Below are 6106 nucleotides of genomic sequence, written 5' to 3' on the forward strand. Positions count from 1 at the left end.
TTCAGTGTTCAAAGCTAGAAAATAGATCTTTAAAAATATGAAATACAATATGAGTATATAATGATGCTTCCATTTCAAATTCAGGAATACAATTTTTGCTTAATCTCATCTATATTTTATGTGCTTTTCTTTCTCCCCATGCTAAAAATCCCAATTCTCAACACCAACATAAATACTCATTTGTTTTATCCCACACTATACACACAACAGTGTCAGAATCATAACGCCAACATTACGAAGATATTTTTTACAGTTCTTAGGATATAATCCCTCTAGGAATGCAAAGTCAAATTACTGTGTTTAATTGAGATCATATGGAGCTATTCTCTGTGTGGTTAAGCCAAAAACGTGTTACATAGTATGTTTCATCTGTTTCATATTGCTTTTCGTCTTTAGGGATTGCTTTTTGAATTTAATTTTGTGCTATGATTATGTAAAATAATTGCATGTTTTTAAATTCAAATCTACAAAACAAGGTATATTCAGATAATTTTCACTTCTATCCCTTTCCCTCTACCTTCTTTTCTTGGAAATTGTTGAAAAATTTAGCTTTAAGTTTATGCTTCCTTTTTTAATATAAAAAATAGGCATGTCATATATGTATATACATGCATATATGAATAAATACATTCATACTCTCCTTTTCGTAGAATAAATGACTGTATATTATATACGTTTCTTCTTTCTTTTTTGCGTAACGATACATGCTGGAAACCACTCCCCAGCAGTCTATAGAGCGATAACTCATTCCTTCTTTTTCGCTACATAGTATTCTTTTGTATGGCTGTAGGACAGCTTTCGGTCTCTTGTTGAAGAAATTTGGGTTATTTCCAGTATTTTGCTGTGATGTGTTGTAGTAAGTGACATTGCATACATATCTTTCCACTTTTTTTGCCACTATATCTTTGGAATAAATTCCTAGAAGTAGTATTAGTAAATAATTCAAAGGGTAAATACATATACAATACAACACATATAAATTACAAAATTCTCTTTCATAGGTACATTTTGCATCCCCAATAGCAAAGCCAGAGAGCATACATTTTGTGTTGTAATAACTTGTGCTAATTTTAGGGAGGAGACAAGTACTCCCTCTCGAGTAGGGTTTCAGTTGAAAAATAATCTTCTCCAACAATCCAGTTAGTTTTATGAGTATAAAACTCTTGGCAGTATCTAGTCATTACCCACAAAGCCAATAAATTGCTCTCTGTACACAGAAAGCAGTGAGAACTAATTATTTCAAGGGGCCAGAATTGGCCCACCTCAGACCTTCCCTGTGGGACAGGATGTGATACTAGCTACACAAGCTGCCAGACTCCAACCCGGCAGAAGCTAGCAGGCCTGCTCTGAGAATAATCACACTAGCTAATGGGAGTTACAGATCCACATGGGCAATAAAATCATCTGCTTTGAATGTCCTCATCTTTATACTCTCCCCTACTGAGAAAGCTACTGAGGATCCTTCCCATCTGTGTTGTCAAATTCAGGCTTGTCTGCCCAGTGTCCAGGTCCTCCAAACAAATCAGCCTGCAGTCTGTTCTCCCCTGCATGGCTCCTCCAATGATGCCAAGCTAAGCTGCTTGCCATTCCTTACACTTACACAGAATTTTTCTGCCTCTGAGCCTGTTGAATATAGCATTTCTGGTTCCCAAGACGAATGCTACAGTTAGCCAGTCCACTCTGTTAGCTTCCCCAAGAACCAGCCAGTGCCAGACTCCACTGGACCCCATTGTCTCCTCTACAATTGTTTCACACACTGCTGGTCACTTGAGGACTTATGTCTTTCTACATCCACAAGAAGCTCTAAAACAATTAACATCATGCTCGTGCATGACTTCAGATTAATTTATGCTGGAAACCTGACTACCCAGCACTTAGGTTTATAGAAAAACACACATCAATCTTGGAATTAAATCTAAAAGCAAAGAATTGGATTTGCCATTCTCTCCAGAAAAAAGTTGCAAATAAAACATCCTTGCTTGTGCACACACAGAGCACACCTCCTCACACAATGAGGCCATAGTGAAAAAAACTGTGCTACAAAAAGCTTCCTGGGCAAAGGGCCAATAGCAAAGAGAATAAACCTCGCCACTAACACAGCAGACATCAAATTGAGCACTATGTAGTTCATGAGATGATAGCTTATTTAAAAAAAGAAAACTCAAAACTGTTTAACCAGTATGACAACAAATTTATAAGGAAAATTCATGAACATATAGGTTGAGCATCCCTTATCTGAAATGCTTGGCATTAGAACTGTTTTTGGATTTCTGATTTTTTTAGATTTTGGAATATTTTAGGAATGGAACCCAAGTCTAAACAGGAAATTGGTTTATGCTTCATATACCTTATACACATAACCTGAAGGTAATTTTTTTCACTAAATTTTCAATGATTTTCATGGCATGGCTTTCCACTTGTGGTGTCATGTCAGCACTTTAAAATTTCACATTTTGGAACCTTTCAGATTTTAGAATTTCAGATTAGGAGTGCTCAAACTGTACATGATTTACACTTGTACATACTCATAAAATATATAGATATTGATTACAACCATATCTCTGAGTGGCAAGTTTACATTTTTTCCTTATTTATACTTTTTTTGGTATGCAGCACAACTTTATGATAAGCAAGAATTACTTTTGTAACAAGAAAAACACCCAAAACATAAAAATATTTATCTGAGATGTAGTACAGCATTCGTTTGACAAATATACTTCAGATAAATAGACATAATGTGGAAATTAAAACTTGATCAGCATCTAACACATCCAAAGGGAGAAATAGGGCTATGGACGTGAACAATTCTAAAAACAACTCAGAACAAACATCGTTTTAATCTTGAGCCAATATTTGAATAGGCATTATTTATAGCCATAATTTTCAAAGATCAAAGCAGCCCTCCCTTCCCCATTGTCAAAACAAAGAGAAAAGATGAACTTGCTGAATCCACATTTTAAATGCACACAGAGAATGAGCACATGGAGTCTTACCTCATCTGTAATGGTACGTTGTCAACTCCAAGGAAGACAAAGGCAGAGAAGTGACAGAAATAGAGGCAGAATGTGGAGCTTTCATCTCCCGCCCTGAGGCTAAGGAGAGATATTGCCCTGCACCTCATCCAAAAGCAATTGAATGATTCCAGTGCTTCTACAAGAAAGAAAAGGGCTTGGGGAGCAAATACATTTCGGGAGTGTTTTGGAGTTTTTTTGAAGAATAAACTGGCTTTCTTTCTGAAGCTGATAAAGTGGTAGGAGTCAGTGGAAATGATCAGGGTTTTAGTACTGTAATCCGGTGCTTTCTAATGACTTGCCCTGGGCAAATGTACCTAATCAGCCTCTACTATTCATTCTCTTACTGCCCACATCTGTACAAATTGGTTCTCATTTTTATGCCATATAAAATACTGGAAACCCTTTTCTATTTTTAATTTTTCAAAACCTATCTAAGGATATGTCATTTCTACAGACAACCCTCTCTTGTTTGGGTTGTTGGATCCTTTAGCAAAGTCAGAAACAGCTCGGAGGTCTCCCCAGTTTGGTAAATCCTCCTAATCCTCCCACTGTATTCCATTTTGTTGCCTGTTCATCCAAATGGATATCTGGAAAGCATATTGGGTGACTTCAAAGTAGTCCTAGTTCCTCCTTCTCATGGAGAATCTCTAAAACAGAATATTACTGCCACCTCTGTTCCAACACCTCTGCACCTCTGCTGCATCAATTCCTGAAGATAACGAACAAGTGATCTGGAAGATTTTAAGTTCTAAGAAACTGTCTCCTCTCCATCTCTCATTCCTAATCTGTCACTATATGAGTCGGCTATTGCTACAATAAACCTGTGTAACAAATAAGCCCAAAATTCAATACAACCATATATATACATTTATTCTTATTCACAGTCTGAGGATTCACTATGGATATCTTGTGATCATCTGAAATTTGCTGGGCTTTGCTCTGAAGGACAGACCGCAGGAGGTCAAGGAGACACTTCTCCTGCCTAGGGAACACCCATCTACATCTGAAAGGCATCTCCACCATCAGGCAATGCAAAAAGGCTATAAAACCCCACTCCCCATCCTGACCCAAGGGGTCACCGGTTTCCGGGTCCCCTGCATTCCCCAATATGCAGTCTTTCTCTTCTCTTCTCTACAAATAAAATCTTTCCGACCTCTGCTGTTAGAATCTGTCTATGCTTTCATTCTCAGAGCGGGCTCAAGAACCCTGAGCACCTGAAATTCCTGCACATGTCATCCGTGCATCAGCTCCACATTGAGGGTTGGGTTCACATATACTCCACAGATCTCCTCCTTCTGGAGCTACCCCCTACCCAGAGCATGTTCTCATAGCAAATGGCAAAAATGCAAGAGATCAAGTTAAACTCACAAGCACATTTAAAGCCTCTGTACATGTGCATATTAGTTTGCTAGGGGCTGCCATAACAAATACCACAAAGGGGTGACTTAAAACAATAAATGCATTCTCTCACAGTTTTGAAGTCCAGAAATCCAAATCAAGGTATCAGCAGGGCTGCATTCCTCCAGAGACTCCAGGGAAGTAAACTTCCTTACCTCTTCCTAGTGTCTGGTGACTCCTGGCAATCTTTGGTGTTCCGTAGCATGTAGCTGCATCACTCCAATCTCTGTCTCCATCATCATATGGACTTCATGTGTGTGTTTGTGTGTGTGTGTGTGTGTGTGTGTGTGTGCAATCATGTGTTTTTATGGTTCATGTCTGGATTATATGTGTATATTGAGGAAAGTGTTAATGTTTTGAAAAAGAGATAACACTTTTCTATCCATTCACTGTGGGACACAAAGTAGAAGTTGAGCATTTTTCTAAGTTTATCTCAAATAATCATCACAATGATAGTAGTACTGCTATTGCCATTTTATGAATGAGGTAACTGAAGCTCAGAAAAGTTGCCCAGGGTTCTTGCTGAGCCAAGATTCAAAGTCAACATGACCTGAGAGCTTGGATATCAGCCTATTAACCATGATGCTCTGACCTTCTTCCTTCCTTTCATCTGCACTCTCAGTAAGACATGGAGACATGATGAAAAAGCTTACTTACAGAGTTTTTTGGCCACTATTTTGAATTCCAGTTACTGAAACAGTGCCTGGGTATTAGAGATAAACAGCAAATACTTGTTTTAAATAATCAATGGAATAGATAAAAATGGAATAGATGAATACTTGACAGTGTGTTAAGCTCTAACTGCTTCCTTATGTCAATATAAGGGACAGTGTAGGGCCATTTTGTGAGATATTAATTTAAGCCAGTGACTATATTTAATATGCTATTGCACTGGAAGTTAATCTTGCAAGGCTTTTGGCCTCTGTATGAGGTATGAGACTAAATCTTCATAAAGCTACAGTCCTCAAAACTGGATTAACTCTCAAAAAGGTGTTGACTTCCTGCTGCAGACTAGGCCAGATCACAGGCTCTGGCTCTGATTCAATAGCTTCGCAGTATAGTTAGGGAGTCCTGATTCAAAAATTTAAGTCATCTGGCTTGAACTGGGGATGCTGATTCACTCCAAACTTGTATCCCAAGTGTAAGACATTGGCTTCGTCCTTGTTGATTCATTCATCCATTAATTTTTTTCAACTAACACTAATTAAATACCTGCCATTATCCAGTCCCTAAGTGAGGATAAAAGGACAAAAATCACTCATGTGTGCATGTACATCCATGCACAGAGAGAGAGAGAGAGAGAGAGAGAGAGAGAGAGAGAGAGAGAGATCGGTATCATGTTTCCCACAGCCAGTCTTCAATTTATGCCTCAGTTTTGGACAGTTCTGTTCCATCTCCGGTTGGATTCTCTGGGACTGAGACTGACACAGAGATTAGTGTGCAGGAAGTTTATCAGGGAGTACCCTTGGGACCCACACCTGAGAGAATCTGCCAAGGAGATAGGAGTGGACAGAGAGGTAAGTGGGGCAGCCATGCAGTTTGATAGGGACTGAATTATATTCTCCTTATCCATCTGTTGAAGTTCTAGCTCCCAACGTGCCATATTTAGAGAGAGAGCCTTCAAAGAAATAGTTAAGGATAAACAAGTTCATGAAAGTAGGGCCTTAATCAGGCAGGATTGATGTCCTTCTAAG

The sequence above is a fragment of the Castor canadensis genome, chromosome X (assembly GCF_047511655.1).
Source record: "Castor canadensis chromosome X, mCasCan1.hap1v2, whole genome shotgun sequence".
Lineage (NCBI taxonomy): Eukaryota > Metazoa > Chordata > Mammalia > Rodentia > Castoridae > Castor > Castor canadensis.